Consider the following 26,580-nt stretch of genomic DNA (forward strand, 5'->3'; position numbering starts at 1 on the left):
ATGGCATCTAAAGGACTGGAAGGGGCCAGCTGCATGAAAGAAGAGGAAGAGTGTGCCAGGCAGAGGGATTGCATGGGCAGAGACCTTGAGGTGAGGAAGAGTGACTTCTCACATGAGCTCAGAGGAGACCTTTATGGCTGGAGAGAAGTGTCTTTGCTGAGAGAAGACCATGGCCAGGAGTTTGGATTTTATCCCAAGTGCCATCAGACTGCTTCGTGGCTGCGGGTGAGTAACACGAACAGCCTGAGTCACACTTTTAGGGATTACTTGGGCTTCTAGGTGTTCTAGGGTTGGGGGCCTGAGAGCTGGAGTGGCTGAGGGGATGGAGGTCTGGACTGGAAGTGCTGGCACCCTATGGAGACGGGTAAGCAGATAAGAGCTGTCGGGAGAAGAGTCTGCAGACCCTCTCCCACGACCTCCCACACCTAGAATATGGGAGGTGATCGGGAGCCTGGCCCATCATTCCAGATATTGGGGGCATCTGGGTGCTGGGTGCAGGGAAGGTGCCTGTGCATTAGGGTTCTGGGGGTGAGTGGTGAAGCCTGAGGGGAGCCAACCCATGGAGAGTGAAGTGCTAAGCTCTTTCCTCTCTTCCTGGTAGACAACAGGTAGCTAGACTGAGTTTCAAGGGCACTTCTGGATCTGAGTTCCAGCTCCTGCTCTTGGGTGAGCATGTAGGAAGGGAAAGAGCAGACTTCAGGAGGCTTCAGGACAGGTCTGAATGGAATCCCAACTCTGCCCTATACTCTCTACTGGGGCTTCACTGATGCCTGGTGTCCTCCTCTCAGAAGCAGGATTAATCATGGTCCCAGGACCCTCCTACACTGTTGGTGGAAATGTAAATTGGTGTAGCCACTATGGAAAATGCTATGGAGGTTCCTCAAAAAACTAAAAATAAAGTTGCCATATGGTCCTGCAATCCCACTCCTGGGCATATACCCAGACAAAACTATAATTTGAAAAGATCTATGCACCCTTATGTTCATAGAAGCACTGTTTGCAATAGCCAAGACATGGAAACCCCCTACATGTCCATCAACAGAGGAATGGATAAAGAAGAGGTGGCACACGCACACGCACACGCACACACGCACACACACACACACACACAATGGAATAATACTCAGCCATAAAAAAGAATGAAATAATGTCATTTGCAGCAACATGGATGGATGTAGAGATTGTCATACTAAGTGAAGTAAGTCAGAAAGAGAAAGACAAATACCATATGAGATCACCTATATGTGGAATCTAAAATCTGACACAAGTGAACTTACATATGAAGCAGAACCAGACTCACAAACATAGAGAACAGACTTGTGGTTGCCAAGGGGAGAGGAGGGAAGGAGTGGGAGTCTGGGATTAGCAGGTGCAAAGTATTATATATAGGATGGATAAACAAGATCCTACTGTATAGGCACAGTATCCTGTGATAAACCACAATGGAAAAGAATATGAAAAAGAATGTGTATATATATATATATATATATATATATATATATATATATATATAAAACTGAATCACTTTGCTGCACGGTAGAAATTAACACAACATTGTAAATCAACTACACTTCAATAAAATAAAATTTAAAAAAATCCCAGGCTCATAAGATTTGTTGTCAGGATTAAGTGAGGTGATACATGAAAAAATACAGCATGGTATCAGGCACATAACAGGGGCTCCACAGATGGAGGTTGCTTCCCAGTGCCTAAAGAAAGTTCTAGTTTCTGGTTGAGACTAGGGGATGATCAGTCCGGGGCTGTGTGATCCGAGATGGGTCTGCAGCCTCAGTTACCCTCTCTTATTTGCAGACAGAGCCTGGATACTTTGGGCCATCCAACCCTATCAAATGGGGGTAAAGAATCACCAGATCTGGAAGGCAGAGCGGTAGCCTAGGGCCAGAGAAGGACAGGGCTCGAAGTGACCTGGAGAAAGTCTTACTGTCTCAAAATTGGAAACTCAGGGGTGACTCCTGGGAATCTGCATTTGTGTATCATAAAATTTGAGAATTGCTGACTTGTCCATCTTAGTTATTTTCAGTTCAGGGAAACTGGAGGCCAAAGGAGGAGAAATAAAAGCAGGGTAGTTGGTGCCCTTGGGTGAGGAGCATTGGATGGGAAAGAAAGGGCCCCAAAATAAACCAGCTGTGCATGGGGTGAGGACACAGGGTTTGCCTGCATCCAGGAAGTGTTTTTCCCATTTAAAAAGAACAAATGAAATGCTTCTACAATTTGAATTCTGAAAGGAGAATTTGCAGGTGGGAAGACCTCCAACTAAATCACCAGTTCGCCCTGCCATCCGCCCCCAACGATGGCGAGCACTAATGGGGCTGCGGGACAGGTATGCACTGTGAAGCCTGTGACAGTGGATGAAATATTGAAAAACTAAGATACCAGTTGGCAAATGGCAAGCAGCAACTGCAATAAATAGTACAATTAATTATTTATAAATATGTTATAATATAAGCTCATCCGTTCATTGGATACCATCGTGACCATTGATAAACGGGCCTCTTAAATAGCCACTTCCGAGAAACACCGATGGCATTCTGCTGCTTTGCTCACGTCCCCGTCCACAGCACACACCACATTGCTCATTCTTTAGGAAGAACTCTGCTCTGTGCTTTAGAGGAATCATCAGTTTATCTTTATCCTCAAATTACTCACTTGTTAGTGATTCTAAATAGTTGACCCTTTACTTTGGTTTTTTTTTTTTTTAGAGTTTTACTTTTTATTTATTTATTTATTTATTTGCGGTACGCGGGCCTCTCATCGCTGTGGCCCCTCCCGCCGCAGAGCACAGGCCCCGGACGCGCAAGCCCGGCGGCCATGGCTCACGGGCCCAGCCGCTCCACGGCATGTGGGAACCTCCCCGGGCCGTGGCACGAACCCTCGTCCCCTGCATCGGCAGGCGGACTCTCAACCACTGCGCCACCAGGGAAGCCCTACTTTGGTTTTATTGTGGCTGTGTTCTAACACTGGTGTAAGTAGTAAGTCAGCAGGGTTTTGTTTTCTTAAAAGATCCAGAACCAACTAGTGTGGCACTTGCACCATTCAGAAATGGCCATTATGTTCAGTTCAAATCCAGAGTTGATATTGATCATGGTTGGATCATACAAATGGAAACACGATGACCAATATAGGAAAAGGAATTGATTAAGGAATTAGAATTTATTCAATTGTTGGGATTCGTTCAGGGCGGAGTGGGGGAAAGTGTATCTCTGTTCCTCAGTGTCTGGGGCCTCAGTTGGGAAATTTTGACAGCCGAGGGCTAAAGTCATCTGGAGACATCTTCACACTCATGTTGGGTACTTGATGCCGGTGTTGATGGGGATCTCAGCCGGGGCTGCTGGGAGTGGACATGTGACTGAGAACTGGAAGTGATATGCCTCGCTTCCTCATACAGACCTCCCAGGCATGATCCTTTCTCCTCTCCATCTATCAGATGAATGGAGAGGATTTCAGGGACCCGGAAGAAGGCAGAACCCTAAGACGGGGGAAGTCTGGGTCTCTGAATGACTGTATAGAGCAAAGACCTCACCATCCTACATCGGATGGTGACATGAATGAGAAATATCTTTCTATTAAGCTCAGCCATTTACATCTGGAGATGTTTGTTCCAGCAGCTAACGTTACTCACCCTAACTAATAACCATCTCCGATCATTTATTGAAGTTCTGAATGACTGGAGATGTTCAGCTGGTGAGATCTGGTGTTGGGAACATCCATGGTGGTTTTTCTCACCATCACAACTGTTACGTAAGCCCTGTTTATAGTCACAGGTTGGTCTTGTAGCTTGTATTACTTAAAATGTGTTTGATGGCATTTTAATGATCACATATGCCTTTTTTGACTAATGGTCACAGCTCATTATATTGGCATTTTGTTAGGAAAAAAGAGGAATTCCATTGTCTTTCTATCACCAAGTTTACAAACCACTCATGTCTGGATCCATCTCTTCTGCCCCCATGAAAATGGAAAGTGTTCATCTCCTATCTAAAGGCAGTCCAGGGTACAAAAGCCCTCCACTCTACCAAATCCAATAGCAATTTTATATTCTTGTCCCTCTTAATCCCTTCAACAACTTTCAATGCAGTCGAACAAACTCCTCCTTGAAAAACTTTCCTCATCACCTTCTGTAACACACCTTTCCTGTAACTCACTGGCCTCACCTTGGCCCCGTTTGCAGGCTCTTCAGTTAGGTATCTAATAGGAATCTCAAATCACACACATCCATATTAGAACTCTTGATTAATCCTGCCATGTCCATGCCTCCCAGACATCCCCATATAAATACATGGCACCACTATTTATCTCGTGGCTCAGACCAGCCACCTAGGAATCATTCTCTTCACTTCCCTCTAATACCTTAAAACTCTAATCAATCAACAAATCCTACCAAGTCTACCTTCAACTGATATATATTAGAATCAGTTGATTTCTCTCCATCTCTGCTTTTATTACTCTAGTTCCAACAAGCATCATCTTTTACGTGGATGATGGCAATAGCCTTGGAATTGGTTTGCTTTCCTATACTCTTGTTCCTATATTGTCTATTCTCCTCACAGAAATGAGAGTGATCTTTTATTTTGTTTTTGGTTTTGGTTTTTTTTTGCGGTACGCGGGCCTCTCACCGTTGCGGCCTCTCCCGTTGTGGAACACAGGCTCCGGACGCGCAGGCCCAGCGGCCATGGCTCACGGGCCCAGCCGCTCCGCAGCATGTGGGATCTTCCCGGACCGGGGCACGAACCCGTGTCCCCTACATCGGCAGGCGGACTCTCAACCACTGCGCCACCAGGGAAGTCCGAGAGTGATCTTTTAAAAGCCAAAGTTGTGCTTTCACTTCCCCTAACATACCAAGTTCTTTCCTGCTTCAGGGCCTTTGCACGTGTGGGTGTCTTTTCCTGGAACATCCTTCACCTGCTTGTTGACGGCTGACTATTTCTAATCTTTCAGGTTCAGATCTAAATGTCACATCCTCAGAGAGCACTTATCTCCCTGTAGAAATTAGGTTCTCCCTCTCTACTATTCTCTATCACAGCACCCTGTTTACTTTTTAATAGGACTTGTAATTATATTTTTGTTTACTTGTTTATATTGCTAAGTTGTCAATCTTCATGAGACAGGTGCTGTGGATTGAATTTTATCCTCACAAAATTGATAAGTTGAAATCCTAACGCCCAATATGACGGTATTTGGAGACAGGGTGTTTAGAAAGTAATTAAGATTAAATAAAGTCATAAGGGTGGGACTCTAATCCTTTGATAGGTCTGGTGACCTTAGGAAAGGAAGAGAGAGGGAATTCCCTGGTGACCCAGCGGTTAGGATTCCGCACTTTCACTGCTGAGGGCCCAGGTTCAATCCCTGGTCGGGGAACTAAGATCCCACAAGTCGCATGGCCAAAGAAAAGAAAAGAAAAGGAACAGAAGGATCTCTCTCTATCTCCCCGCTCCGCCACAAAATGTGCACACAGAAGAAAGTCCACGCAAGAACACAGAAGAAGAGAACACAGAGAAGGTGGCTGTCCAAAAGCCAGGAAGGGAGCCTTCCCCAGGAACTGAACTGGACTTCCACCCTCCAGAACTGTGATAAATAAATGTCTGCTGCTTATACCACCCAGTCTGTGCTATTTTGTCATGGCAGCCCGAGCTGACTAAAACGGCAGGCTTCCAGAGTAGGCTTGTTTCCACTTTTTCATCCCCTACACTTAGCATAGTAACTGCTACGTGTAGGCAGGTAAAAATTATTTGCTGAACAAATGAATGAGCTGCACACAAGCTTCTCCCGACTTGCACCACTGCTTCAGCTGTCTCTACCACCACCAGGCCAATCCTCAGATAGCCCACCTGGGCTGCTTTGAGGGAAAGACAGAGCTAAATGTCACACTCATGTCACAGGTATTTGAAGAGCAGCTCTTCCTTTCTCCTGCCCCCCCCCCACCCTGTCTGAGAGATTCCTGATGGATGACCACACCCCTTCCCTCTGCTTAAGACAGCTCTATCCAGAGCCAAGCTTAGCTCATCAAGATTGGCACATGAGATGAAACCTGTTTGCCTTCCCTGGACTAACAGAAACCAGCTCTGTTGAGAAAACCAGGCCTGTCTGCTTGGTCCTCACTCAGGACTGGGTTAATAGAAAACTGGGTTTGGGGTTTTCCAGGCTTGTTCCTATTTTCTGTGAGTAACCGTGGCCTGCAGTGCAATGACCTGTGAACAGCGGGGAGGAGGCCTGGGTGTTACCCACCCTGCCTCGGGCATGGAGGTCGGTGCTTCTTTTGGGAGCCCCCGTGTGGGGAGCTGGGGGCGCTGCAGCAGCCTTCCTAGGACACAGGCCACGCTTGAGGTGCAGAGTGGAGAACTCAGGCCCTGGTCCTGGGTAGAGCTCCGCGGCCTCCCTGTGTGGTCATGGGTGAGGCTGGCTCAAAGCTGCCAGAGTTACATCTCCAGCCCAGACCGCTGAAGTCCAGATCCGGAAACCCAACAGCCAAATGTCTCAGAGGCATCTCTCCATTTCTCACCACCTGCACTGCCACCTCCCTTTCTCTCCTGACCCCGCCACGTCCCCACCACGTGTCCATCCCTGCAGTGACCTCCCTGCCTCCGGCCTTGCCCCGCAGTCCATTCTCCTCACAACAGCCAGGAGAAGCTTTGAACACACAAGTCAGATGATGTCACCCTTTTGCTCAGAACCTTCCAGTGACTTCCCAGCCCACGTAAAGGCCAAAGCCCTCCTGTTGGCTACGAGGCCCCCCACCATGGGCTCCTCCCTCCCATCCTCACCTCTGGTCCCATTTCATAGGACTCACCCCACTGTTCAATCTCTTCTGCTACCCTGGCCTGTGTTCGTCAGAGTACTTCAGAGAAACAACCAATAGGATCATATTATAACTATGGTGAGAGAGATGGATTTTAAGGAATTGGCTCACACTGTCGTAGGGGCTGGCCACGTCTATAATCTACAGGGCAGGCCAGCAGGCTGAAAATTCAGGCAAGAGCTGATGTTGTAGTCTTGAGTCTGAGGGCTGAAAACTCAAGCAGAAGTTCTGTGTAGTCCGGGGGCAGAATTCCTTCTTCCTCAGGGGCAACTCAATTTTTGCTCTTAAGGGCTTCAGCTGGTTGAATGAGGTCCCCCCACATTACAGAGGGTCATCTGCTCTACTCCAAGTTGACTGATTTAAGTGTTCATCACATCCCCAAAAATGTCTTCAAAGCAACAGCTAGACTGGTGTTTGACCAAAGAACTGGGCACCATGACTTAGCCAAGCTGACACATAAAATGAACATCACGGGACTTCCCTGGTGGCACAGTAGTTAAGACTCCGTGCTCCCAATGCAGGAGGCCTGTGTTCGATCCCTGGTCAGGGAACTAGATCCCACATGCATGCCGCAACTAAGAGTCCACAGCTAAGGAGCCTGCCTGCCGCAGCTAAGACCCAGTGCAACCAAAAATTAATTAATTAAAATTAAAAAAAAAAAAAGAACATCACATGGCCTCTTTGTCATTTCTTGAAGACAGGGTCATCCTTTCTCAGGGCCTTTGCCCTCACTATTTTCACTACCCAAATGTTCTGCTCCCAGATATCCACATGGCTCCTAGACAACCCCATAGCCCATTCCCTCCCTTTCTTTGGATTTTGCTCAGTGTCACTTATGGAAGCCTTCTTTGATAGCTCCATCTTAAGTTACAAGCCCTCCTCCGGCCCTAGCTCTCGCAGGCCTTCTCTGCTGGCCTTCCCTATGTGGTGATCTCAGGTGAGGCATGTCTCAAAGGTGCGATTTTCTACTGTTACTGTCCATTCATAAACAATTTTGTCATAGACTAGAAGCTCCTTCGTAAACAGACCTTATTTAACTTGTACACTGGCCAGAGCGTCCGCTGTTATCTCTCTGCTTCAAACTCTCCTTTCTGTACTCTCCCTTGTGAGGTTGGAGCTGGGACTCTGACACCCACATTTCTCCTTTGTGAACTGGCTTCCTGTTAGGCTCTGTCATGAAGGGACGCTACAGGGTGTTTTAAGGGTACCTGGGATTTGATTAATGTGTGTGACACACAGATATAGAATTGACCATCGTGAAGGAAGAAGTTTGCTCAGTTCCCTAGAAACAGGAGGCATGGCACACACACCACTCAGGGTCACATGGCGAAGCACCAGGGTGGGTCAGGGGGCAAAAGGCGTGAGGAATAAGCATGGGCAAGAGTTCTTATTGTGGTTTTCACTGGAAGGAACAGGCAAGGCAGGGTAAGCAGGCTTAGGGTTGGCTAGTTTGAATAATTTCAGTGGTCTCTGAGGTATAGGGACTGTCCTTAGTTGTCTGGTACCCGGCCTTGGAGTGATTAGGGTGGATGGATAGTGGCCCAGAGTGTGAGAGCTCAACAGAGGAGATGGCTGGGATCATGGGCTCTGGATCAGTTGGTCTGCATATGAAAAGAACGCTCTAAGGCAAGTTGTTTGCCATCTCTAATGGGGATGTTAGCTAGCCTTAGAAGAAGCAATCCCTCCAAGGTCAGTAAGGCCCCAGAATGCCCAAGCAACAAATAGCAGGAAATTAAAAGGTGTGATTAATACACAGGGAGAGAGAACACGCACGGACGGTGGTAGCAGAAGAAACTTGCTTTTAGTTTCCTATGGGCTCTCTGATGGCTTACACTTTCTGAGTATCACCCCAGGGATGCTTCTAATCCCTGGTAACAGCAGTTCCTTCCTGTAGCAGCAGCTGCATCCAGTCACAATCTCCATCACTTGCAGAGACAGCTCCATGGTGACTTTCTCCGAGATGCCAGCATGAGCTGGCCAGTGCCCCGTCCCCGAGACGTCTGGTTCTCAGCCCCGTGGGACCCTCTTCCAGGTTCAGGGACACCAACAGCATCTAAGCAGTGACTCATCCTTAGGGATGTGAGTTTCAGCTCTGCAGTGCCCCTCTTCTACGCTCAAGCGTTTTGATTATTCACACTTCCTCCCTTAGTTCCTTCAACCCTGGGGGTGGTAGCTGCTTCCTCCAATTGCTATGTCTATGATAAATTGGTGTCTTTTTTATTGCTCTTTTACTTACCTCATTAACAACTGTATATCTAGTATGCCATGATTTATAATCAGTTCTCTCTGTTCAAATAACTGGTGGGGTTCTGTCTCCCCATTGGACCCTAGCTGATTGAGGAATTGGTACCAGAAGAGGAATTTTTTGACAATGCTTTGGTTGTGTTCTTGGAGTTGAACTCAGTGCTGACCTCCTTGACGATGGGAAATACTAGCAATCCATGGTGTGCAGTGACTTCATGATGGATCAAATTTTCACCTGTGGTTGATTGTGTGAAAGGGCTATTTGACAGAGTGGCTGTTTCACTTGGTCTTAGGGCACTAATAAGAACTACAAGGACTATGGTGTGGGATGAATCCTTCTGAATGCCCTAGAGTGCCTACAGAGAGGGAATGACAAGCTCAAATGAATAATCAGTTGGGATTAAGGCTGAATTTGAGGAGTAATTAACATGTTTTAGAAATGGATGGTATGACTCTCACTCAAAGATGATTTGATTATACAATGATTATTGCAACTTTGCATCTTGTCATTCAGGGTAGAGAATTAGATGTCTTCGTTTGAACGAAGGACAGTTGTAACTTGTTAGAAAGAAAAATAGAGTGTTTTTAATTTTCTTAAGGAAGTTAAAATATGTGAAGAAGGTACATAGGGATGCTGAATAGCCAAAGGGACGGATTGTGCCATTAAGGAATCTGTTTTCTGTTGGCTCCAACCCACCCTTCTATACTCTACATCGTGATGCTGGGGCAGGGACCAGAGTAACCATATTTCTGCTTTGCCAAAAGCAGGTTCCTCTTAGGCATTATGAATAGGTGGTACGTGACGGGGCTACAAGATTGGAGGAGGAGGAAGGAACTGGTTTCTTCCCTTGGGCTTCCTGAACTTGTGAACATCCTCCAGCGATGCTTCTTCACCCTGGCCGCAACACTTCCTTCCTGGGGAGGATGCTGAATCTAGTTTGCAGTATTTCCAACACTTGCGTACCAACCTTATTGTGCTTCACCCAGAAAATCCAGCAACAGCTGAACAGTCCCCCCTCCTCAGAAATCTGAGTTTCAGCTCAGCAGGGCCACTCCGCTAAGCTTGAGTTTTAATAATTTAAATATCTTCCATTTGTTCTCCCAGCCTAAGGGGCAGTAGATGCTTCCTTAATTGCTGCCTCCAAGATACCTTACTGTTCTTTTCTTGCATTGTCAGTTAACCGGTTAATAACTTTATACCTAGGTAACAATTCTTTATATTAAAATCTCTGCTCAGGGTTTCCCTGGTGGCGCAGTGGTTGAGAGTCCACCTGCTGATGCAGGGGACACGGGTTCGTGCCCCGGTCCGGGAAGATCCCACATGCCGCAGAGCGGCTGGGCCCGTGAGCCGTGACCGCTGAGCCTGCGTGTCTGGAGCCTGTGCTCCGCAACGGGAGAGGCCACAACAGTGAGAGGCCCGCGTACCGCAAGAAAAAAAAAAAAAAAATCTCTGCTCAAATAACCAGTGTAATTTCTATCTCTTGATCAGACTCTTCCTGATACACACACACGTTTCAAAGTGTCTTTCAAATGGAGAATAGTGCCTGACATTGTAGGCACTCAAAAAAATATTTGTTGAACTAACGGCAATAGCACTTAGTGAGTTCTTACCACCTCAGGCTTTGTTCGAAGTGCCCTACATGTATCATTTCATCATCAAAATAATCTCATGAGATAGGGACTCTAATTCCTAATAAAAAAATAAATACTGATATGTGGTCAGTGATTAAACTGACTGTACTGCTGGGTAAGGCAGGGAAACTTGATCTAGTACGGAAGTTAGACCATGTAAGATTGGGTCTTCAGATGAAATGTTAGCAAACAACTCAGGATGATTAGCTAAAGCATAGAGGGTTTACTCTCAGGTAGGGAATCTACAAGGAAAAACAGGGCTCATGAAGACTGACTCCCAGTCCAAAGACAAGGATCGGCTTCTAAGAGCAAAAGGCACTGTACAATATAAGGAGAGGTGACTGGCTGGTTAAATAAATCTTTAGCTTGTCGGCACAAGGCTGTTTGGCTTGTAATGAAGCAGAGCCCCAATTCCATTTGTGGCTTTTAAGGACTTTATTGACCCAGTAGGTCCAGTAGGTTGAGTCCAAGTAGTACATCTGAAACACAGATCACAAACATAACAAGTTCATCATCAGGCTGGCTTTTTTTTTTTTTTTTTTGCGGTACGCAGGCCTCTCACTGTTGCGGCCTCTCCCGTTGCGGAGCACAGGCTCCGGACGCGCAGGCTTAGTGACTATGGCTCACGGGCCTAGCCGCTCTGCGGCATGTGGGATCTTCCCGGACCGGGGCACGAACCCATGTCCCCTGCATCGGCAGGCGGACTCTCAACCACTGCGCCACCAGGGAAGCCCCAGGCTGGCTTTTGTTTTTGTTGTTGATTTGTTTTCTGCTGATTCTGATCAGTTCTCCAAGAGGGATGCACTTTGGTTCCTTCTTTTGGGACCCTGATTGATTGTTTTCTTGCATTTTATTAGCAATACAGGCTCGAGTCATGCAGTATACCGCATATGCTCAAGACTCAGCAAAAATTTCCTGTTATCACCTCATTTTTACTGATAAGGAACCTGAGCCACAGAGCAAGTAACTTTCCCTTGGTCACACAGCTGGCAATAGAGCCAGAGGTTGGTAGGGTTGCTAGGTGCCTTACTCTTCATGGGACTCAATTTCCTGATGCCATTATGCCCCGCAGGTACTCACTGAGGCCCAGCCTCCCTAGTCAAGCAGACTGACTTTAGAATTGTTAAGAGTTGGTACATTTAACCAGTTTGATACACTGTTTCTATTGGGAAGAGATAGAGAGAGAGGGAGGGAGAGAGAGAGAGGGGAAGGGAGGGAGGGAGGGAGGGAGGGAGGGAGGAAGGAAAGGAAAGAGAAAGAGAGAGAGAGAATGAAAGAGAGAGAATGAGAATATAGTGTGGTTAAGAGTATGGATTTTAGTGGGAAATAGATCGAGGTTAAAATCCCAGATCTGCTTTATGCTGCCTAAAACTGCTGTAAAATAATCAAATTACCCAGTTTTTCTAAGGCTCAGTTTTCTCATCTGTAAAGTGAGGGAAATAATACTTAGCAAGAGGGGCACTCAGTTTAATCTATTCTTAGGTAATGCTTTTTAGAACAGCCCTACCAATTTATGATCTATGACTGCCCTCTAGAGGTAAAATTAAAACATTGTCTCCATAACCATGCTAAATACAATCCCTGAGAGCCTCTTTCTTCCCAAATTGTCCAGCCAAAAAGCAGTAGTTTCTGCAAATCAAATTGCCCAATAACAACTGGTCTTTAGTGACTCCAATATTTTTGAACTGAAATATCAGACTTCCTTGAAGAGAAACAGGAAGGCTTGGACCAGTTGCGTAATGCAAGGCAGAATGGCACCAAAGAATTAATTGCCATGAAAAATAAGTTACCCGCCACCACCAATAACACGCACGCGCACACACACACACACACACACACACACACACACACACACACACGGCATGAAAGCCAGCTGGCTTCACAAACAAGTTTTCCACACTTTAAAGAAACAAATTATCCCTATCTTATGCCAACTATTTCAAATACACTGCTTCCCAACGCCCCGCCAAAAAAAAAACCCCAGAAAAAAACCTGGAAAATCTGACCAGTTTATTACGGTAAAATGGTTCACTACCCTCATCTTAAACTTTTTGGGGTTTGGAAGTTTAGAAAGATGATGCAGTGTGTAACTTGTGTATAAACACCCTTAGCACAGATGGGACCAGTCCCCTACAATTAAATATGTCAATATCTCTGCCATAAAACATACTAAGTGGGACAAATAAAAACTGTAAATAGTCTCACAGATCAAGTTTAGTGGCCAGGTGAGTTTGCTGAAAATGTACCCCCCCCCCCCAAAGAAAACCTGTTGCTAGTTTTCAGAACTTTTTGAATTTTGGAATTGCAGATAAGAATTGTAGACATATATAACTGATGTCAAACCAATCTGGGATGCTAGTATGAGAAAAGAAAATTTAGCCCAAACTCATGAATATATTTGCAAAAATCCTAAGATAAAATGCTAACAAATAGAATCTGGCAACTTATAAAAAAATCATATACACGACCACTGGAATGGAAGGTGCAGTACCACCACTGTGATTATGGGTTCAAGTTGGTGATCAGACCCATGAGACACAAATAGATTTTTAAAAAATATTTATTTATTTATTTGGCCACACTGGGTCTTAGTTGTGGCACATGGGACCCTCGTTGCCGCGTGCGGGATCTTCATTGCAACATGTGGAATTTTTAGTTGCGGCATGTGGGATCTAATTCCCTGACCAGGGATGGAACCCGGGCCCCCTGCATTGGAAGCATGGAGTCTTAACCACTGGACCACAGGGAAGTCCCACAAATAGATTTTAATCTAGAATATAAAGCAGGAGATATGGCAGATGCCATTTTCATCTTCCTGGGAGGCCCAGCAGCTACCCAAGTTCACAGATTCTTTTGTCACTTACCCACAGGTCATGTACAGGAGAGCCAAGGTGTGTGAGGGTCACCTTGACTTACAGAAGCTGCAGCCTCTATTTCCCACCAATAATTTACACCATTTTGGATGTGTAAGCCCATTGACAACCCCCCAAAACTTAAGCACACAACAAAGGAGGTGTACACTATAACCCCCTTTCATCTTAACTCTACTGTTTCTAAGGAAACATTACTGTGGAAGATCAAGTTCAGTGTCAGGCAGGCTTGCATCAGCCCAGGTCCGATATTAATTTTCACTTTACTCACAGAAAGATAAGTTAACATTAGGAAATCTATCACTGTGATTTGCTAATTAACTGATAAAGGAGAAAATCAGATGATCCTTTCAAAAACTCAAAAATACCGCTCAACAAAATGAAACAGAGATTCCTTATAAAAATGCTTAGCAAATTGAGAATAGAAGGCAACTTTTAAAAGGTATCCACCCCAAACCTAACCTTTATACTTAAGATGAAAGTTTGGAAGCATTTCCATTGAGTCAGGAGCAAAGGAAGATTGCTCACTGTCACCTTACTAATCACCACTATCCCGACTTCCTAGCCAATGTAATAAGTGAAATAAATACAAGGGATAAGAATTAGGAAGAGACAACACTGTTTCTATTTTCAGGTTATATTACTGTCAATTTAGGAAATCTACAGAAAAACTATTTGAACTAATAAAAGAGTTTGGCAGGGCTACTAGATATAAGATCAACATACAAAAATCAACAGATTACCATACTGATTGTAATAGGAATAAGAAACTAGAAGATGTGATAGGCAAAAAGTTACCATTCACAATGTCATTTAAAACGATCATGTATCTAGGGATATATCTTTACAAAAACATGCTAGACATTTACAGAGGAAAATACAAAGTATTTCCGAGTTATAAAACGAATATTTTTTAAATGGAGAGATATAACATGCTTATGCATGGGAATACTATCATAAAGATGTCACTTCTCCCTTAAAATAAATCTACAAATTCAATTCATTCCAGTAAAAATGTATGAGGATTTTTCATGTAATTTGATAGGTGGATTCTAAAATTCATATGAGGGCTTCCCTGGTGGCACAGTGGTTAAGAATCCGCCTGCCAACGCAGGGGACACGGGTTCGAGCCCTGGCCCAGGAAGATTCCACATGCTGCAAAGCAACTAAGCCCCTGCACCGCAACTACTGAGCCTGTGCTCTAGAGTCCGCAACCCACAACTACTGAGCCCGTGTGCCGCAACTACTGAAGCCCACGCACCTAGAGCCCGTGTGCTTTAGGTGTGTTGTCCACAACAAGAGAAGCCACCGCAATGAGAAGCCCGCGCACCGCAATGAAGAGTAGCCCCCCTCGCCGCAACTAGGGAAAGCCTGTGCGTGCAACAAAGACCCAACGCAGCCAAAAATAAACATAAAAATAAATTAATTAAATAATTTTAAAAATAAAATAAAATTCATACGAAAGAATAAACACCCAAGAATATACAAGGTAATTCTGAAAAAAGAACAAGATACAAGATATAAAAATTTATCATTAAACTATAGATATTAAATAGGATAGAATTAATTCAGGATCATTCTAAAGGGGTAGAGAGCCCCGATACAGACCAAAAACACTGGAGATGATATATGACAGAAAGGGCACAATCAATCCTACAGGATGATAGAATGGGGGCATTGGACCATGTTAATAAATAACATAAGAGCTATAATATAGGAAAAATCAGCTTTCCATCTGGAAAATCTCTGTAGATCAACAGGAAGAAAACAACCTAATGGGGGGAAAAAACCCTAATGATATGTTCTAGCAAATCTCAACATAGGAAAACACCATGGCCATCCTCAGCATCATTAATATTCAGATAAATACAAATCAAAGCCACACTGAGATACCACTTCACACCAACTAGGTTGGCTATAATAAAAAAGACATACAATAACAAGTGTTGGCGAGGACGTGAGAAACTGGACCCCTCATACATTAATGGTGGGAATGTAAAATGGTTCAATTGCTTTGGAAACAGCAAAAATGTTCTTTATTGTCTCTCTCTCTTTTTTTTTTTTTTTTTTGCGTTACACGGGCCTCTCACTGTTGTGGCCTCTCCCGTTGCGGAGCGCAGGCTCCGGACACGCAGGCTCCGGACGCGCAGGCTCAGTGGCCATGGCTCACGGGCCCAGCCGCTCCGCGGTATGTGAGATCTTCCCGGACCGGGGTACAAACCCGTGTCCCCTGCATCGGCAGGCGGACTCTCAACCACTGCGCCACCAGGGAAGCCCTATTGTCTCATTTTTATAGATGAGGAACCTGAGCCACAGAACAGTGAAACAATCTGCTCTTGGTCACACAGCTGGTAAGTGATACAACCAGACTTAGACAGAGTTCCTCTAAAAGCTGAATGCAGAGTTACCATATGACCCAGCAATTCTATTCCTAGGTATATGCCCCAAAGAATTGAAAACGTAAGTCCACACAAAACGTGTACAAGAATGTTCATAAAAGTATTATTCATAATAGCCCACAGTCCATCAACTGACGAGTGGATAAATAAAATGTGGTATATTCATATAGCAGATTATTATGCAGTAAAAGGAAATGAAGTACAGACACATGCTACAGCATGGAGGACCCTTGAAAGAATTATGCACGTGAAAGAAGCCAATCACAAAAGACTACATATTATGCGATTCCACTTATATGAAATATCCAACATAGGCAAATCCACAGAGTCAGAAAGTCAATCAGTGGTTGCCAGGGGCTGGGGGGCAGGGGTAACAGGGAGTGACTGGTATGGAGCATCTTAGGGGGAGGGATGAAAATGTTCTAGAATTAGATAGTGATGATGATTGCACACCTTTGTGAATGTACCAGAAAACACTGATTGAGCACTTTAAGGTGGTGAATTTTATGGTACATGAATTATGTCTCAATAAAGAACATGTTAAGCACCTTTCAAGTAAAACGAAACAAAAACAAAAAACAGAATTGACCAAACTCACTACAGATGTCTGTCAGAAAATCCTGCCCAAGCATCTGATTTGCCACATCTGCCCAAGCCCTCCTCCTCCCCTGCTGGCCCTCCGCAGGCTCCTATTCATTCTCCTCTTCCTCTGCTCGCCCTCACCTGTCCACTTCCATGATGTCAGCTCCACAGGCTCCTGAATTTCGGTCTCCATCTCACACTCAGCACACCCCTAACCAGCATCCATCCCTACTCCTGCACACCTGTTCCTTTACCACAGGAAAGAACACCGCCAGCCACCTAGTCATCAAGGCAAAAGCCGGGAAGTCGTCCTAGTGACCTCCCAGCCCCTTCTGTCCCACTCCTGGCTCACTTGTCTCCACCTCTGCAGCCTCTGGCTTACTTCAGGTTGCATTGTCTCTTGCCTGCAAACAGACAAGAGGCAGAGAGCAGAACCGTATACACATCATTCCCTCACCTCCATCTCACCAATTCATTCACCACTCTGCAACCTGAGTGATTTTCTAAAAGACAAATCTAACCCTGTTACCTCCCAGTTTAGAACATAGCCTATTCTTGACCAATAACGGCTAACAACGATTGTGATTCACTTGTTGCCATTTGCTAAGCATTTTGTATGAATTATTTAATGCTGCAACAACCGTATGAGGTAGAAATGATTATTATTACTCCTGCATTATGGATAAGAAAACCAAAGCTGATTTTTCTGTACCTGTTGAATGTGATTAATGTTAAAACAACTTTATTGAGGTGTAATTTACATATCATGAAATATGCCCATTGTAAGTGTGTACTTGGATGATTTTTAGTAAATATACAGTTTGACAACTCTGTAAGTCACAACCCAGTTTTAGCACATTTCCATCATCCCCAAAAGTTCCCTTGTGCCCATTTTCAGTCAGTCCCTTCTTCCACCCCCAGGCCCAGGCAAACAGCTGATCTACTTTCAGTGACTATAAATTTGCTTTTTATGGACATGTTATAAAAATGAATTCATACAATATGTAGCCTTTTGTGATTGTGTTTACATTGTGTTTTTGAATTTCACCTATGTTGTAGCATGTAAGTTTTATCCTTTTATATAGTTGAATAGAATTCCATTGTATGGCTATACTATCGTTTGTTTATCCATTCCCAGTCGATATTCAATGGATTCCACTTTTTAGCTATTTATGAACAATGGTCCTATGAACACTTCATGTGCAAATCTTTGTGTAGACATACGTTTTTACTTCTTTTGGATAGATACCTAGGAGGAGAATTGCTGGGTCATAAATAGAGTTTAAATTTTAGTAGTTGCCAAACTCTTCAAAGTGGTTGTACCATTTTACATTCCCATCAGAAATGTATGAGGACTCCAATTTCTTCACACCCTCACCAACATTTGTTATTATCTTTTTTTATAGCCATTCTAGTGACTGTGTAGTGGTATCTTATTTTTGTTTTAATTTGTGTATACCAAATGATTAATGATCTTGGGCATCTTTTCATGTGCTCGTTAGCTCTTTGTACCTTCATATCTTCTTTGGTGAAACGTCTACTCAAATTTTTGCCTATTTTTAAATTGGATAATATATTTTCTTATTATTGAGTTGTAGGAGTACATTATATATTCAGGATATATATCCTTTATCAATCATTGAGAGTAAGGTATTGAAAAGCCAAAACTATAATTGTTTATTTCTCTTTTCAATTCTATCAGTTTTTGCTTCATGTATTTTGGGACTTCTTTGTTAGGTATGTATAGATTTATAGTTGTTACATCTCCCTGATGTCTTGACTCTTTTATCATTATAAATATTCCTCTCATTGCCAGTAACATTTCTGACATTAACACAGCCACTTCAGCTCTGTTAGAGTTACAATTTGCATGGTCTCTTTCCATCCCTTTACTTTCTACCTGCCTGTGTCTTTGAATCTGATTTGTGTCTCTCATAGATAGCATATAATTGAATCTTGCTTTAAAAAAAAAATCCAATCTGACAATCTCTACTTTTTGATTGAATTGTTTAGTCTATTCACTTTTAGTGTAATTATTCATATGGCTGGCTTTATGCCTGTCATTTTGCTATTTATTTTCTATATTTATCCTGTTTTCTTTTGTTTCTCTTCCCTCTTTGACTGCCTACTTTTGTGCTAAAATATTTTTTAGAGTACCATTTAAATTTATTTGTTGATCTTTTTTAAATGGTATTTTATTGAGTCATCCAAATTCACTCAAGAACTTCAGCCATTTTACTTACTCAAACTACATTTGTAAGTAGAGTGGTTGCTCTGGGGACTGCAGTATTCATCCTGACTTACTATAATCTTCTTTAGGTTAATATTAGCTTAAAAACGGTTAAATATAGCAACTTTGCTCCAATATAGCTTCATTTCATACCCTCTCCTTTGTGTTATTATTGTTACATGTATTACATCTATATATGTTATAAGCCCAACATACAGTGTTATAATTAGTGGTTCATAAAATCTTATATCGTTTAAAGAAATTAACAGGAGAAAAGAGAATATATATTTGTACAGTTTTTTAAAATTAATTAATTTTTGGCTGCATTGGGTCTTCGTCACTGCACGTGGGCTTTCTCTAGTTGCGGCGAGGGGGGCTACTCTTTGTTGTGGTGCACGTGCTTCTCATTGTGGTGGCTTCTCTTTGTGCAGAGCACGGGCTCTAGGTGCGCGTGCTTCAGTAGTTGTGACATGAGGGCTCCGTAGTTGTGGCAAATGGTCTTAGTTGCTCTGCAGCATGTGGGATCTTCCCGGACCAGGGATGGAACCTGCGTCCTCTGCGTTGGCAGGCGGATTCTTAATCACCGCGCCACCAGGGAAGTCCCTGTACGGTTCTTTTTTTAAAAAATAAATTTGTTTATTTATTTATTTTTGGCTGCATTGGGTCTTCGTTGCTGCGTGCAGGCTTTCTTTAGTTGCGGTGAGCACCGGTTTCTCACTGCAGTGGCTTCTCTTGTTGTGGAGCACGGGCTCTAGGTACGCGGGCTTCAGTAGTTGTGGCATGTGGGCTCAGTAGTTGGGCTCGCGGGCTCTAGAGCGCAGGCTCAGTAGTTGTGGCAGACGGGCTTAATTGCTCTGTGGCATGTGGGATCTTCCTGGAACAGGGCTCGAATCCGTGTCCCCTGCATTGGCAGGCGGATTCTTAACCAACGTGCCAGCAGGGAAGTCCCTGGTTCTTTATGCTTAACCACATATGTCACTTTTCTGGTGCTCTCCATTTCCTTCTGTAGAGTCAAGTTACCACTGGTGTTATTTCCTTTCACTGTGAAGGACTTTATTTATATTTCATGTAAGTCAGGTCTGCTAGCAATGAATTTTCTCAGTCTTTGTTTATCTGGGAAAGCTTTTTTTTTTTTTTTTTGCAGTACGCGGGCCTCTCACTGTTGTGGTCTCTTCCGTTGCGGAGCACAGGCTCCGGACGCGCAGGCTCAGCGGCCATGGCTCACGGGCCTAGCCGCTCCACGGCATGTGGGATCTTCCCGGACCGGGGCACGAACCAGTGTCCCCTGCATCGGCAGGCAGACTCTCAACCACTGCGCCACCAGGGAAGCCCTGGGAAAGTTTTTATTTCATCTTCATTTATTTTTTTAAATTCAATTTACTTAAACTAAAAAAATAATCCATTTGTGAAGGATAATTTTTTTGGACATAGAAACTTTTGTGAACAGGGTTTTTTGTTTTTTTTTTTTCTTTCAGCATCTTGATTATGTTATTCAAATGCCTTCTGGCCTCTGTTGTTTCTGTTGAGAAAAGGCTTGTCAGAACTGTACTTAAGAGTTCTTTTTTTATTTTTTGACTGCACTGTTTGCGGGGTCTTAATTCCCTGACCAGGGATCGAACCCAGCTCCTCAGCAGTGAAAGCACCAAGTCCTAATCACTGGACCACCAGGTAATTCCCCTTTTTTACTTTTTATTTTGGCCGAGAACTCTACTTGTGAGTTCTGATGTGCTGTTTTTCTCTTGCTGCTTTCAAAATTTTCTGTGTTTTAGGCTTTTAGCAGTTTGATGATAATGTGTCCAAATGTGGATTTCTTTATGTTTATCCTACTTGGAGTTCTTTGGATCTGTAAATGAATGTTTTTCCTTAAAATCAGGACATTTTTTGGCCATTATTTCTTCAAATATTTTTTCTTTCTCTCTCTCTCTCTTTTTTTCTTTCTGAATTGCTGGGTCATATGGTAATTTTATGTTTAACTTTTTGAAGAAGCACAAAACTGTTTCCAGAGTGGCTGCGCCATTTTACATTCCACCAAGAATGTATGAGGCTTCCAGTTTCTCCGTATTTGCTGACACTTGTTTTCACTTCTTTTTTCAATCATAGCCATCCTAGTGGGTATGAAGTGGTAACTCATTGTGGTTTTGATTTGTATGTCCCTAATGACTGATGACATAATGACATTGATTTTTTTTTAGCTTTATTGAAATATAACTGACCTATAACATTGTGTAAGTCCTAGGTCTACAACGTCTTGATTTAGTACACTTATATATTGCAAAATTATTACCACCATAGTTAACTAATACCTCCATCATGTCACATAATTACCATTTCTTTTCTGTTGTGAAAACATTTAAGATCTACTTTTGGGACTTCCCTGGTGGTGCAGTGGTAAAGAATCTGCCTTACAATCCAGGGGACGCTGGTTCGATCCCTGGTCAGGGAACTAAGATCCCACATGCTGTGGGGCAACTAAGCCGGCGCAGCACAACTACTGAGCTCGCGCGCCTCAACTAGAGAGAGAAAACCGGCACGACACAGCTAGAGAGAAGCCCGTGCGCCACAACAAAGAGCCCGGTTCCGCAATGAGAGATCCCACATGTCTCAACGAAGATGCTGCAACTAAGACCCGACACAGCCAAAAATAAAATAAATAAATAAATAATAAAGCTTTTAAAAAATCTACTCTCTTAGTAATCTTCAAGTATATAATACAATATTATTAACAATGAATCTTCAGAACTTATTCACCTTATAACTGGAAGTTTATACCCTTTGAACAATATCTCCCCATTTCCTCCACCCCCTCAACCCCTGAAAACCACCAATCTACGTTCTGTTTCTACGAGTTCAGCTTTTTTAGGTTCCACATGTAAGTGCTATAATGACATTGATCTTGTCATGAACTTTTGATCACTTGTATCTCTTCTTTGGAGAAAAGTCCTTTGCCCGTTTGTTAATAGGGTTGTTTGCCTTTTTGTTGTTGGGTTTTAAGAGTGCTTTTCACATTCTGGACAGGAGACTCATCACCTATATCATTTGCAAGCATATTCTCCCATTCTGTGGGTTACCATTTCACTCTCCTGATATTGTCCTTTGAGGCACAATAATTTTTAGTTTTGATGAAGTCTAAGTTACCTATTTTTCTTCTGTTTCTTATACTTTTGGTGTCTTATCTAAGAAACGATTGCCAAATCCAAGGGACAATTTTTTTTGGACACTATCAATTATTTATTTTTTATTGAAATATAGTTGATTTACAATGTTGTATTAGTTTCTGGTATATAGCAAAGTGATTCATATATATATATTTTATTCTTTTCCATTATAGGTTATTACCAGATACTGAATATAGAGTATAATATTCCCTGTACTATACAGTAGGGCCTTGTCGTTTATTTTATATGTAGTAGTTTGTATCTGCTAATCCCAAACTCTTAATTTATCCCCCCACTTTCCCCTTTGGTAACCATAAGTTTGTTTTCTTTTTTTTGCGGTACGTGGGCCTCTCACTGTTGTGGCCTCTCCCGTTGCGGAGCACAGACTCCGGACGCGCAGGCTCAGTGGCCATGGCTCACGGGCCTAGCCACTCCGCAGCATGTGGGATCTCTCCGGACCGGGGCACGAACCTGCATCCCCTGCATCGGCAGGCGGACTCTCAACCGCTGCACCACCAGGGAAGCCCATAAGTTTGTCTTCTATATCTGTGAGTCTCTTTCTGTTTCATAAATAAGATCATTTGTATCATATTTTAGGTTCCACATAACAAGTGATATCATATGGTATTTGCCTTTGTCTGACTTACCTCACTTAGTATGATAATCTCTAGGTCCATCCATGTTGCTGCAGATGGCATTATTTCATTCTTTTTTATAGCTGAGTAGTATTCCATTGTATATATACTTGTATATATCTATATACTGCATCTTCTTTATCCATACATCTGTCGATGAACATTTAGGTTATTTCCATGTCTTGGCTATTGTAAATAGTGCTGCTATGAGCATTGAATCCAGTGTTATGAGATGATATTGAAAGGAAGGAAAAGTGGCCACAAGCTCTAGGTTCTGGCATACCTGGACATCTGCTGCCAGTGAAGAAAAAAGTCCATAGCTAGCAGAGAGAATGTTTTAACTTCTAATCCTTCAAACAGTCTCCATGGTATAAACACTGACTCAAAGGAAGACTCCTGGAGAGTGTGGTTGCCAAGAATGGTGGGATCTAAGTTGGCTTTTTCTTTTCCTTAGGGGTTCCCACTGCACCGGAGCCGCCACTCATGCCTGGGCTCCTCCTTAGGCTTTTGCTCCACGGAAATGCACCCAGTGTCAGCAGCCCACATCCCATGCTTCATTCATCAGATATTAAAACTCCACTAAATGCCAAGGAATTGTGAGTGGGATGGCGTGACAGTGGTAAACAAACTGACATAGACTCTGCTCTCAAAATGCTCCTTCTGTAGTAGGAGAAAGGGGATTTTAAAAAGTAGATACAAAAAAAAATTAAATACAACTTGTGCTAAATGTGAGCACAGTGTCTAACTACTCCCTTCAGAAATGCAGGAGAGAAACAGATGTGGCCCACTGTCTCATTCACTTCACCTACCTAACGCTCTCTAAATATGGGAGTTCCAAAATGTAATGCCCTGTTGAAAAGATACGAATCCTTTCTTTTTTTTACACCTTTCCTTTGGATTTATTCTTCTTCACAAGTGAAGCAAGTACTATTAGAATTCTTTTAATTGGGCTCAAACATTACAATGCATGAATCCTTTCTATAGCCTACGAGGTCCTGCTTCTATGCCCCAGATCATCACTGACCCCACAGAAGCATCTAGACATTGATGTCTAGAAACATCTCATGTTTCTATAGAGCATTTTATAAGAGAGGGCGTATGGTATATAATAATTATAACTGGTCTGAAATGCATGCCCTTGGGCCCAGTCCTTTCTGGGAGTCCCTCCAAAGGAAATAATGGGGTCTTTAGAAAAAAGCTGTACTGCTAAAGATAGTTACTATAACTTTGTATGTTCAATAAACAAATTCAATACTCAGTTTTTATTTTGCTAATGTGAGCAAATGACTTGACCTCATTGGGCATCATGGGTAAAACTGGGTGATAATCTCTACCTGAAAAAGTTTATGGGGCTTCCCTGGTGGCGCAGTGGTTGGGAGTCCGCCTGCCGATGCAGGGGACGTGGGTTCGTGCCCCGGTCCAGGAGGATCCCACATGCCGCGGCGCAGCTGGGCCCGGGAGCCATGGCCGCTGAGCCTGCGCATCCGGAGCCTGTGCTCCGCAACGGGAGTATCCACAACAGTGAGAGGCCCACGTACCGCAAAATAAAAAAAAAAAATTAAAAAAAAAAAAAAGTTTATGAGGACTAAATATCTGAGGAAATAGCTGCCTAGCACTAGGCCTGACACAGAGCAGGTGTGTCCTCTATGGGTTCACTTCACCTCCCCTTTCTGACTGTACTGCATTGTATTACATACCTGAATAGGTACACAGGAATCTATATAGATTTTATATTCCCACCACTCCCCTCTCAGTGGACTGAATTTGCCCAGGCACCTCTCGTCCTCCTCTCCTGGCATGCTGAATGGTAGCATTCAGGTGTTGGATGGTTGGACTGTCCTAACCTCGACCACTGTCAAGTGTCCTTTCCCTGGTGCTAGCCCGCCGCCTCTCCTGGTTCCCAGGCACCCCAGCCTGCGGTCCACGTGCAGGGGCAGGAGGCGCTGGCCGCCTCCATGCTGGCCGCAGCACCCCTGCAGGAACAGAAACAGATGCTGGGTGAATGACCCATGTGCTTGCAGAAGAGGGGGTCAGAGCTGCTACTGACCTGGACACCAGCGTCCCTTCTCTACTGGGATGCCACTGGGTTTTTCACGGAATACCTTCCCACAGGTGAATGTTAGTTCCCGCTCATCCAGATGATGCACTCAAACCTGGCTGGGAAGATTACGGGGATGCTGCTGGAGATTGACAACTCGGAGCTGCTGCACATGCTGGAGTCCCCCGAGTCTCTCCGCTCCAAGGTGAGCAGGTTCCCAGACCCCCGCGGCTTCCGCTCACTCGGCTCAGGAGGACACGGGGTGGCCTTGGACACCCAGGGGTGGCAGAGAGAAGGGTCTGCTGCCCCTGTGACCTCCTCGTGCCTCGCCTGTGACCTGAGGGCTGCCGGCACGTGGGTATCTGGGAAAGCGGTCAGCACCAGGAGAGGCCACCGCTGGGCCTGGGCGCCAGGGAGGGGCGGAGGGGCTCTCCTCAGGTGTCACTGACCACCTGGAGCTTCTCACAGGTGGATGAAGCTGTGGCGGTCCTACAGGCTCATCATGCCAAGAAAGAAGCTGCCCAGAAGGTGGGCGCTGTTGCTGCTGCTACCTCTTAGACAAGGACAAACCGTATGTTTGGCTATTTCATTTCCTGCGATGGTTTTGATTTACAATCATCTTCCTAAAAAGGCAGAAGGAGGAGGGAACGGAGAGAGCCCTGCTTCTGTTATTGCTTATCTTGCCCACTTATCCTGTTACCTTTGTGCCTTATCTGTCATCTGAAGTTAGAGAAAGGAGGGGATAAGCTGTGAATTATAAAGGGCAAACAACAGTTTCCACTGTGGTTTTCTTCTGACACCAATCAATTCTACAATTCTCTGACAACAGTGGGGACCCACCATTTCAATTCAGTTCTGATACCACGGACCCCACAGGTTAAGGGCTCAGTCCCAAAAGACTGCCCCTACTTCAGACACCAGCCACAAATGGGGTCCCTAGGCTACCCACACTTATGCTCAGCCAACTACAAATTTGGGTTCCCATGAACTGCACCCCCCCAGGTTTGAAAATTTGCAAGAATAACTCACAGAACTCAGGAAAGAGGTATACTTATGATTATAGATTATTATAAAGGACACAACTCAGGAAGAGTCAAATGGAAGAGAATAATAGGGCCAGGTGTCAGAGGAAGGAGATGCGGAGCTTCTTTGCCCTCTCCAGGCACACCACCCTCCCAGCACAGCCATGTGTTCACCAGCCCAGAAGCTCCCCGAACAAACCGCATTTAGAATTTTTACATGTGGTTTCACTATCTAGGCATGATTGATTAAATCATTGGCCATTGGTGATTGAACACAATTTCCATCCCTTTTCCCCTCCCTGAAGGTCAGGGGTTGGAGCTGAAAAGTTCCAACCGTCTAATCATGTGGTTGGTTCCTCTGCTGAGCAGCCCCCATCTGGAAGCTATCTGGGGGCCTGTGATGGATAATTTTATATATCTACTAGACTATGTCATAAGGTGCCCAGATATCGGCTAAACGTCGTTTCTGAGTGTGTCTGGGAGGGTGTTTCTAGATGAGATTAGCAGTTGAATAAGTGGACCCAGTAATGCTGTTGCCCTCTGTAAGGTGGGTGGGCCTCATCCAGTCCATGGAGGGCCTGAACAGAACAAAAGGTGGGGGAGAGGAGAATTAGCCCTTTCATCTGCCTAATGACTGAGCTGGGACATCTCAATTCATCTCTTCCTGCCCTTGAACTGGAATTTATACAATTGGCTCCCCTGGTTCTCATAATAAATCTCTCCATATGTATCTATATGATGTATATATATTTCTCCTATTGGTTCTATTTCTCTGAAGATTCCTAACTAATACAGGACCCCACTATGCGTCACCACCTTAGGGTAAACTCAGGTATGGTCAAAAGGTTCATTATGAATTTAAAAAGGCCCTCCTAGGGCTTCCCTGGTGGCGCAGTGGTTGAGAATCCGTCTGCCAAGGCAGGGGACACGGGTTCGAGCCCTGGTCTGGGAAGATCCCA

The 26,580-nt window shown here is 44.1% G+C and overlaps 1 pseudogene; it reads left to right on the forward strand.

Annotated features, from left to right (window-relative positions):
- Positions 1–25,182, forward strand: LOC116756053 (annotated as a pseudogene).
- The last annotated feature ends 1,398 nt before the right edge of the window (positions 25,183–26,580 follow it).

The sequence above is a fragment of the Phocoena sinus genome, chromosome 1 (genome assembly GCF_008692025.1).
Source record: "Phocoena sinus isolate mPhoSin1 chromosome 1, mPhoSin1.pri, whole genome shotgun sequence".
Classification (NCBI taxonomy): Eukaryota; Metazoa; Chordata; class Mammalia; order Artiodactyla; family Phocoenidae; genus Phocoena; species Phocoena sinus.